The sequence below is a fragment of the Scyliorhinus torazame genome, chromosome 19, assembly GCF_047496885.1.
Source record: "Scyliorhinus torazame isolate Kashiwa2021f chromosome 19, sScyTor2.1, whole genome shotgun sequence".
In the NCBI taxonomy this organism is placed as follows: domain Eukaryota; kingdom Metazoa; phylum Chordata; class Chondrichthyes; order Carcharhiniformes; family Scyliorhinidae; genus Scyliorhinus; species Scyliorhinus torazame.
The window spans coordinates 136614012-136625068 of NC_092725.1; the positions used below are offsets into that span (position 1 = coordinate 136614012).

The 11057-nt window shown below is 48.0% G+C and overlaps 1 pseudogene; it reads left to right on the top strand.

Moving 5' to 3' along the window:
• Positions 1-4089: 4089 nt before the first annotated feature.
• Positions 4090-5295, top strand: LOC140396548 (probable G protein-coupled receptor 85; annotated as a pseudogene).
• The last annotated feature ends 5762 nt before the right edge of the window (positions 5296-11057 follow it).

Below are 11057 nucleotides of genomic sequence, written 5' to 3' on the forward strand. Positions count from 1 at the left end.
GCCGTTGCAGGGCAAGGCGGGGGAGGGTGCCTTTTTCAGAAGGTCGGTGCAGATTTGATGAGCCGAATGGCCTCATTCTGCACTGTAGAGATTCAATGGATATATTGGAATCTCTTCATTATCAACGAGTAGCATTTTGGAAGCACTGTCATTATACAGACTGTAGTGACTCAAGAGAAGGTCTGTAATTACAATCTCACGAACAACTAAGAATGAGCAATAAATACCACCCTTAACAACAATGCCCAAATCAGAGATGAATTCTTCAAAATGTATCAGCGATCTGCTATGTCATGAGCTTGTAGACCATAAATCATTGATGATTGCCTCAGGTTTGCTGTCCAAATTCCCACTGGATGTTGAATCCTTTTCAAATTTGTAGGTTTGTAACATAGTCCGTTGATATAGCGGCCAGGGCCGGTAGCATGTTAGCACAGTGGTTAGCACAGTTGCTTCACAGCTCTCTGGTCCCAGGTTTGATTCCGGCTTGAGTCACTGTCTGTACGGAGTCTGCACGTTCTCCCCGTGTCTGCGTGGGTTTCCTCCGGGAGCTCTGGTTTCCTCCCACAGCCCAAAGATGTCCAATGGATTGGTCATGATAAATTGCCTTTAGTGTCCAAAAAGGTTAGGAGGGGGTTACGAGGATAGGGTGGAGGTGGGGGCGAAAGTGGGGTGCTCTTTCCAAGGGCCGGTGCCGACTTGATGGGCCGAATGGTCTCCTTCTGCACAGTAAATTCTATGACGATGACTATGACCATTATTGGTAATGCTATGCTGAGCAACAGGGTTGGGCAGGTATTGGGAGTTGAAAGTGGAGGTATACCCTGATCTGCACATGTGTATGAAGAAGCAAACTTGGAAAAGGGAGTGGAAAATAACTGCAGTGTTTCCCAATTGGGAGAACCTCTTGTGCTGGTAGACTGTGGGATGAGGGGGGAGTTGGAGAATTTTTCTAATTCATTCATGGGATGTGGGCATTGCTGGCAAGGCCAGCAATTATTACCCATCCCTAATTGCCTTTGAGAAGGTGATGTTGATTGCCTTCTTGAACCACTGCAGTCTGTGTGGTGTATATACGGCCACCATTAGGGATGGAGTTCCAGAGTGGAGGAACTGCGACACATATTCTAATAAAGATGGTCTGTGGCTTTGGGGGTAGGGGCGGGATTTGCAGATGTTATTGTTCCCGTGTGCTTGCTGCTTTTATCCTTCTGGGTTGTAGAGCTCACGGGTTTGGAAAATGCTGCAGAAGGGGCCTCAGTGAGTTGCTGCAATGCATCTTGTAGATGGTACAAAATGTTGTCATTGTGCATCAGTGGTGGAGAGAGCGGATGTTTATTGCAGTAAATGCTGTGTCAATCAAGTGGGCTGCTTCGTCCTGGATGGTGTGGAGCTTCTTGAGTGTTGTTGCAGGTGCACCCATTCAGACAAAGTGGAGAGTATTTCATCAGACTCCTGACTTGTGCCCTGTGGATGGTGGACAGAATTTGGGGAGTCAGGAGATGAGTTACTCACCTCAGGATTCCCAGCCTCTGACCCGCTCTTGTAGTCACAATAATTATGCAGCCGGTGCAGTTAAGATTTTGGTCAATGGTAACCATCAGGATGTTCAATGAAGGGAGTCTAATTGCACCCTTTCTAGAGGAGCCAACGTACCCTTGTGCACCTGTTACATGATCAAATCCTTGAAAAAAAATCCATGTTGGTGATCGCTACCCGCCAAGTAAAGACATTTATTATTATAATAATATTTTATTGTCACAAGTATGAAGTTACTGTGAAAAGCCCCTAGTCGCCACATTCCGCCGCCTGTTCAGGTAAAGCTGTATTGATATGACATCTTTAATAAATGTGGATCCTCCCAAAGCGTTTGACACCCTCAAAATAGTTATTGAAGCCTAATTGTTGAGCAATAGTGCCGAATGTGACAGTTAACATATTTTGCTGCGAGGCGATATAACTCATTAAAAACTATACTGAAGAATTTCAGAAATATTAAAGTGGAGGTGGGGGGGAGACGGGAATAAAATAACTTTCTTTTGAAACAGCCAGTGGATTAATCCAGAGTCAAACTGACCACTTTAGCCCGCACAGTTGCTCATGGTGTGTCCGGGTTAGGGTATGAGCAATGATAATAACTGGGTGTGTGAAGATGCATGTGATCATTATGCATCCACACACATTTTGCATACTAATACACCCACAGAAAATACATGCTTAATTTGTTAAATGGCCATGTCGCCGTCCGGCCCCCCCCCCCCCCCCCCCCCCACACACAATAGGATGTGTAGCAACAAATTGTCAAGGAAGAAGTGATGAAGTGAAAATATTCGACAAGCACGGGGGGGGGGGGGGGGTGGCGGGGTAGGCGAGCCCAGCCCAGCCAGCCGTCTGCGGAGCTCCTCGGTGCCTGGCTGGGCTGAAGTCACATAAATAAGCGTGAATCGTGTCCCCCGATTGAAGTGGACGTGTTGCATGTAAGCGCCCCTTTGCTGTGTGTGTGTGGAGGAGGGAGGGAAACGGAGAGGGGTGGGGGAGGGGAAAGAGAGAGAGGAAAAGGGAGAGAGGGAGGAAAAGGGAGAGAGGGAGGGAAAGGAAGAGAGGGAGAAAGGGAAAGAGGGGAGGGGGAGAGGGAATGGGAAAGAAAAAAGGAGGGAAAGAGAGAGGAGGTAAAGGGGGAGAGGAAGAGAAGGGGAGAGGGAAAGGGAGAGAGCGAAGTAGAGAGGGAGAGGAGATGCGACAGGGGGAGACGAGGCGAGGATTACAAATAGGCTGGGTGCGCAGTCTCGGCTCCAGCCACTGGGCCAATCCACTGAGTGCCGGCAGCAGCAAGTGCTTGTTACAAGCAGCAGCCCCCCACACACACACAGAGAGGAGGCAGAGAGCAGAGAGAGAAACACAGGTACGTGTCTCCCCCCTCGCTTCCCTGGCAATGCCTGCATTATTTCCCAATTTTGTTGCACACAAAGTGGATGGATTACTAACCCCCCCCCCCCCCCCCGCGGTAATTGCCCGTGTGCTGTGTGCGCTCACACAGTATGTTTGAAATATCTGATGATTCATTTTCCAGACTCCTGGCTCGCTGCAAACGCTTCCAGACGATGGCTTGGAAATGCCGGATGGGTGTCTAGGATGAGGATGGTGCCCGGGTAGGGCCAAACATACTGCCGCTGGATGTGTTATCCCCCCCTCCACCACCTCCCCTCCACCACCCTCCTCCTCATCCTCTCCCTCCATCCCCCTCTCATCCTCATCCTACCCCTCCATCTCCATCCAGGAGCCAGGCTGGGGGGGGGTTGGATCCAATGGTTCAGTTCTAACTCCCACCCTGGTCCCTGACTGCCTGGGCTGAGACTGGTCCCTCCCCCTTCTCTCCTTTACCTCCCTCCCACCCTCTTCCTCCCTCCCTCCTCCTCCCCACCACATCCCTTCCCCCCCACTACATCCCTTCCCCCCCCCCCCACATCCCTTCCCCCCCTCCCCACCACATCCCTTCCCCCCCTCCCCACCACATCCCTTCCCCCCCCCCTCCCCACCACATCCCTTCCCCCCCCTCCCCACCACATCCCTTCCCCCCCTCCCCACCACATCCCTTCCCCCCCCCTCCCCACCACATCCCTTCCCCCCCCTCCCCACCACATCCCTTCCCCCCCCTCCCCACCACATCCCTTCCCCCCCCCTCCCCACCACATCCCTTCCCCCCCCCTCCCCACCACATCCCTTCCCCCCCCCTCCCCACCACATCCCTTCCCCCCCCCTCCCCACCACATCCCTTCCCCCCCTCCCCACCACATCCCTTCCCCCCCTCCCCACCACATCCCTTCCCCCCACTTCCCTCTTCCCCTTCCCTCCCTCTCCCCCCCTCCCCTCTTCCTCCCCCTCTTCTTCCCCCCTTCCCTCCCCCCTCTTCCCCCCCCCTCTTCCCCCCCCTCTTCCCTCCCTCCCCTCTTCCCTCCCTCCCCCTCTTCCCTCCCTCCCCTCCTCCCTTTTCCCTCCCTCCCCCCTCCTCCCTTTTCCTCCCTCCCCCTCCTCCCTTTTCCCTCCCTCCCCTCTCTTTTCCCTCCTCCCCCCCCCTCCCCCCCCTGACACCATCTCCATGGCGAACTACAGCCAGGCGGCCCCGGGCAGCGGCGACCACCTGCTGCAGACGGTCTCGCCGCTGGCCACCTTCTTCAAGCTGACCTCGCTGGGCTTCATCATCGGCCTGGGGGTGCTGGGCACCTGCTGATGCCTTCCTGCTGGTCAAGGACAAGAGCCTGCACCGGGCGCCCTACTACTTCCTGCTCGACCTGTGCTGCTCGGACGTGCTGCGCTCGGCCGTCTGCTTCCCCTTCGTCTTCCTGTCGGTGAAGAACGGCTCGGCCTGGCCGTACGGGCCGCTGGGCTGCAAGGTGGTGGCCTTCGTGGGGGTGCTGTCCTGCTTCCACGCCGTCTTCCTGCTCTTCTGCGTGGGGGTGACCCGCTACCTGGCCGTGCCCACCACCGCTTCTACGCCAAGCGGCTGAGCCTGTGGAGCTGCCTGGCCGTCGTGTGCATGGTGTGGACGCTGTCGGTGGCCATGGCCTTCCCGCCCGTCCTCGACGTGGGCACCTACACCTTCGTGCGCGGCGAGGAGCAGTGCGCCTTCGAGCACCGCCAGCTGCGGGTCAACGACTCGCTGGGCTTCATGCTGATGTTCGCCGTCATGGTGCTGGCCACGCAGCTGCTCTACCTGCGCCTCCTCTGCTTCGTCTACGGCCGCCGCAAGATGCGGCCGGTGCAGCCGGTGCCGGCCGTCAGCCAGAACTGGACCTTCCACGGCCCGGGCGCCACCGGCCAGGCGGCCGCCAACTGGATCGCCGGCTTCGGCCGCGGGCCCACGCCGCCCCACCCTGCTGGGCATCCGGCAGAACCCGCCGGGCCCCGGGCCGGGCCCCGGCCTCGCCAGGCGGCGCCTGCTGGTCATGGACGAGTTCAAGGCGGAGAAGCGGATCGGCCGCATGTTCTACCTGATCACCTTCTGCTTCGTGGCCCTGTGGTGCCCCTACCTGGTGGCCTGCTACTGGCGCGTCTTCGTGCGCGGGGCCCAGCCGCCGCCGTGCCGCGGGGCTACCTGACGGCGGCCGTCTGGATGACTTTCGCCCAGGCCGGGGTCAACCCCTTCCTCTGCATCTTTCTCCACCGGGAGCTCCGGCGCTGCTTCAGCACCAACATCCTCTAACTGCCGCAAGTCCAGGCTGCCCAGGGAACCCTACTGTGTGATCTGACCACTGCTGCTGGCTTTTTTGGGGGGGTCTCACAGTGTTGTGTGTGTGTGTGTGGGGGGGGGGTCTCAGATTGTTGTGGTGGGGGGGGGTCTTGCTGTCTGTTTTTTGGGGGAGTGAGGAGGCGGGGATAATTTGTTTGCCCCGATGTCCGACCCGGGGGCGACCGACCCGAAGAAGGAGCTGCGCTCCCAAAGCTAGTGATTCGCAAACGGACCCGTTGGACTTCAACCTGCTGTGCTGCGAGACTTCTTAATCGTGCCCCCGGCCCAACGCCGGCGTCTCCACGTCGTGGGGGCGAAGCAGCAGCAACTTGGTCTGCAGGACGGGGAGCCCCTCCACCCCACCCCCCTCCTTTCCTAATCCACTACTTCATCAAGAAGGGATGGAACAACCTCCACTACAATTACTTATTTATTTCCGCTGCTCTCTCGTTTTAACGTTGGAGCTATTCTCAATACAGTTTACCTTAAGATAACAACTCTCGCCACAACATCTGCACATTATTCCACACTTTGCCTCTGGTTTTGAACTAACCCGTGCAGAAATCGTGGAGCGTGACCTTACAATATATATATATCGAGAGCATTAGACTCTTTTTGTACTTTTAAAACAAAAAATCTTTTGAATCCATTGATCCACACACCTGGCAAAACATGTTTACGTATTTTTGTTTTGAGTTGATGGAAAGTGGCAGAATGCAGATATCAATTGAATGATGGGGAATGGCATGAAGGAGTTAATGTTTGAACATGTACTGATTAGTCCTCTCAACTTTCCCTTTTAACTCTCACACTGGATCCTGGTTCATTCAAACTTGGTCTATGTGCAGTATTTTGTTTTCATCCCGAATAAGTATTTATTTCTGCTGCCCAGTCACATTCCTGCAGAGCTACACACAATGGCTGCCTGCTCCCACACTATTAGACAGCTGTCAATTCCAGAACAGAACAAGTTAGCATCAAACCTTGCACAAATCTGTGAAATATTTATTCTATGGATGCATATAGTTGACAAGATTTTTGTTTAATTCTGTCTTTCATGTCCCGGCTGTGAGTTTCTTGATTATGTAACCATTTTCTCCGGTTTCTGAAAAGGTGAAATTACTTCAGCGATTTCCTTCTTGCTCGGACGTTGGGGGGGGGGGGGGGGGGGGTGTGCCACATGAAATGCAACTACATCTGGCAAAATAATTGTGCGGGATCTCATCAACATTTTGGAAGTAAAATGTATATCATATATACAATTACCAATTGAAATTAACCTAACTGCTCTTTCTTGAAATTGAAAATAATACTTTTTAAAAGTTTATTAGTATGCACAAAAATTCAACATTATGATTATTTGTCCTTAGTCTAAAAGAGCTAAAATCTGACGGAATAAATGAATGATTGATGGGAACCTTAAGATTAATTGAAGGCATAATACCAAAGAACCCCTGTGTACTTTATCGTCATTAATGTTCAAATTAAGTAACATTCTTTGTATGTGTCCTGTGTGTTAATATAAAATAATTTGATCATTGCAAAATCGGAGACAAAAAAATGTAAAGTTGCTTGTGGGTATTGTGTGTGTGATGACATAATAGTGAAACTAATTGAACCTAAAATGTATTAATTACAGAGCTATATAATTCATGACCTTTGACCCTTTAAAGGAGAATTTTTAAGAATTCTGTTTCCGTCTTAAGTTGGTTTTCCTCCTTTGTTCCTCCACCTCAAATATTTTCTGTTTCTTTCAATCTTAATTCAGTTTCCCATTTGTCTTTCCTGTGCTTTTCAGATTTTCATTTTTCTTTTCGATCAATCCTTTCACACAAACGCAAAATAGTCAACCTCCATTCCCGATCTTACATTCTTTATTTCTTCATGTCACTGTGTTTTTTGTTTTCTTATTTTACTCTTCCCTTTTTATAATTCTTCTTTTTTTGTCTCTTATTCCTTATGCAAATTCTTCCCTCACCCATTTTATGTTCCTTCTTTGTTGTATTTTCCAGTTCAAACTTGTTTGCTTTCCTCCGCACTATTTTTAATTTCATATTTCCGTTTCCTATTATCACTGTTGGCCTTCACTGGGATATTTTCAAGACTTTTCTGTAGCACCTATACAATGAAAGTGAGGCGCCAAGTACCTTCATTTTTAATATCGTTTATGAGATTAGTTTTCAGAAAACAGCAATCTTTCACAGTGACTAAAGTCACCGATCAATAACAAGAAAGTCACTCAAAATTAACAGTGCTTTACAGGCTGTAATTTAAACTGTTGCCTTTACAGCAATTCTTTAACTTCCTTTCTATAAATATAACAGAATGATCTAGGTGAAGTCATGCAGTAATCATTAGCATGATTAAGATGATCTAATGGAAGAGTGGAATTGGAAGTCCCAGTTTCGGCTGCGTTGTGAGTTGCTTATCTCAGGTAGGCCATCAGAGCAGCAAAGAAGCAAAAGCTAACAGGAATGACAACACCCCATGCACTGCCATTATTTCTGTTAGTGGTCAAAACTAATTGTAAAGGCTAAAAATAAGTCACACTCATGAAGATTTAACTCTCAGGAAGCAGCACTGGTGTAGAGGATACGTAGCGAAGACCTCTTGATAATTTCCTCCTCTTGTGTTAGAAACATTCACTTGAGGGTCAAAGGCTCTGAATTAGGTTTGATTTTACTTTTAGTATCATTTTCATAATTTAAGTATCCAGCCAAATCAGTGATCTCTGTGTAATTTGGTTAAGTTAGATATATGAGTGTCGGTAAATAGATAGCATTACAAAAGTATGATGGAGTAACAAAATAAAGTTGAAGAAAGCAGTTTTATCTTTCTTTGATACATATTTTATTGATTTCATATCTTGCTCCGAATGCCTAGCGTAAAATAGCTCCATTGTTAACTTAACCCACATTGAGAGCCCGATTTTAGTTCTGTAGAAGTGAACGGGTTTTGAGAGAGTTAAAATCTAAAGTTGTAACGCAACAAAATGTGTTCATTTGCCTTTTTGTTTCTGGTTTCACTCGTTTGCAATCTGAATCACTCGCGTGTCTGAAATCACAGCCTTAGTAGTTCCTCATTCTGTTATAGTTAAGTGGATAACTTGCTTGATACGGATCAATATTGGTGTTTGATTACCCCAACAACTACTACTGTGCATCACACAAAGCAGACTTTGAAATTTCACTGATAAGTCGATAAAATATCACAAGAAGCTGTACGGAGGCTAACTGCACATTCTTTTTAATATTTCTATTGTGATTGACGTATAAGTTTTACAGGTTTTATGTTATGTTGTGATTTCAATTACTTACCAACATGGTTTGCACTATTCCTTTGTGACAGCATTTCATCACTGTAATTTGCTGTTTGATACATTTCAATCATCATACTTTTAACAAATTGCATTATTTCATTTTTGGCTGTTTAACAGGAGAATGCACTTTTCTTTCACCACAAGACATTGCACTGAAAACTGCTGCTGTTAGATCATCTGTTGTACACCAGTGCCATCAGGCAATTATCTATATTTGCGAATTACTGATTAAACAATGCAACCTTGCTATACTGTAAAGACTGCTCGACAAAGAGCATGTGAATATTTGTTGAAATCTTTTGTTCATAATAATGTGGCACCACTGATATATATGCTACACAAGAGCTGTAAAAATGGTTGGGCATTTTGACATCTTTGTTTACTCCAGTAATAGACACTTTCCCCAAGGAAATGTTCTCTTCATGGGATTGGAGGCATTTTTTAATTTTGTAAAAATTAAGTCTATGCAACTTTCTTGGTGAACCACTTGAGTCACATGATAATATTTAGGGTATTATATGCAAAAGCAGCTCCAATAAGAAGCAGAGTTTATCCATCACTATAGACAGCTAAATTTTATATATATATATATATATATAATTTTAAATGACAGTAGATTACTCTTCAACATTTTCCTTTCATTCTCTTTCAGCTGGCAGAGTAAATTAACCATCAGTTTTCCCATGCGATCTTATTCAGCTCCCACAGAAAACTCAAACCCTTTTCATCCACATTCACGCCCAGCCAAGCTGCTTGCCCAGATTAAGTGGGTGGATGTAAACCTGAGTGTTGTCCAATCAAGAACTGAGCGTCAAACCATACCCAATTTGTCCCAACACCGCATACATGCACTTGCCCAACCTTGTCCCTGCCGCTGCTGAAAACCTTTTTCTTGCTTCTGTTACTTTTATGACTTGATTTCTTGAAAGCTCCCCTTATTGACGTCTACAGAAGTCATTGCGCTAAATTAACCCTGTTCAAAATCCAACTGCTTGCATCTTGTCCTTTGATAGGTCCCATGTGCCTGTCACCCAGTGAGTACGTTTAAATATCACTTCAATAAGAGTTCAATTTATGTGAGATGCTGGGGAATATTTTGAGGATGTGAAAGTTGCTATGTAATGGCAATTTGTTGCTTTCCTTCTTCGTGTTATATTTCTTTGTTCGCCGCAAAGAGAAAAGGAGTGGAGAAGCCCACACTCTGGATTCTTTCAAACACGATGAGAAATTTTATTAAGAGATGCTGCTCATACAATCTAAGATGGCGAACTGCCGAAACCCTCTGCAAACACTCTGCTGACGTCACTACACATCAGGCGATGCTTCCCCAGCAGCGATGTGTTCCCTGATACATAACACTTACTTTCTTTTTTCTTCTTAACGTCCATTGACTCCTTTCAAAAAGAGAAAATTCAAAATCTTTCCATGGTGGCATAGTTGGCCACAATTCTTTTTAAAAAAAACATTTTATTGAAGTATTTGTAATTTTCAGTTTTAACAATTTAACATTTCTTAAACAACCGAGCGGGCAGACAAACGCAACAACATTAAAATAACATCCCCTACCACCCGCCCCCCCCCACCCCCGCCCACGCCCTATCTGCTAATTACCCGTATATTAAGTTCCTTGTCCTTTTCTTACACTACCATGCCTCCCATTTTCCTACCGCCCCACCCCTTACTGCTGACGTTCAATTTTCCATAAAGAAGTTGATGAACGGCTGCTACCTCCGGGCAAACCCCTGGGTTGAACCTCTCAAGGCGAACTTAACTTTTTCCAGACTGAGAAACCCTGCCATGTCGCTAACCCATACGCCTGACTTTGGAGGCTCCGAGTCCCTCCATCCCAGTAAAATCCGTCTCCGGGCCACCAGGGAGGAGAAGGCCAGGTTATCGGCCGGGCCCCCGGATCTTCCGATACCCCAAATATTGCCATTTCCGGACTCGGAGTAACCCTCCCTTCCAGGACCTCTGACATGACGTCCGCAAATCCCTGCCAGAATCCCCTTGACTTTGGACATGCCCAGGACATATGTACATGATTCGCCGGGCATGTCCCACAACTTCCACACGTGTCCTCCATTTCCTCAAAAAACCTACTCACCCGGGCCACAGTCATATGAGCCCTAAGAACCACCTTGAACTGGATCTGGCTAAGCCTGGCACACGATGAGGATGGATTAACTCTCCTCGAGGCCTTTTCCCATAGTCCGACTTCCAACTCCCCTCCCAACTCTTCCTCTTAACTCAAATTCAATTCTGATCACCACACTTCAGGAAGGATTTGAAGGTCCTTCAGAGGGTGCAGAGGAGATTTACCAGACAGGTTCTGGAGTGAGGGATTTCAACAATGAGGTTATGAGAAGTTGTTTGTTCTCCTTGGAGCACAAGAGGTTGAGGGGAGATTCAATAGAGGTGTACAAGATTTTGACAGATTTGGAAAAGAAAGACCAGAAGGGGCTGGTTTAGCACACTGGGTTAATCGTTGGCTTTTAAACCAGGCCAACAGCA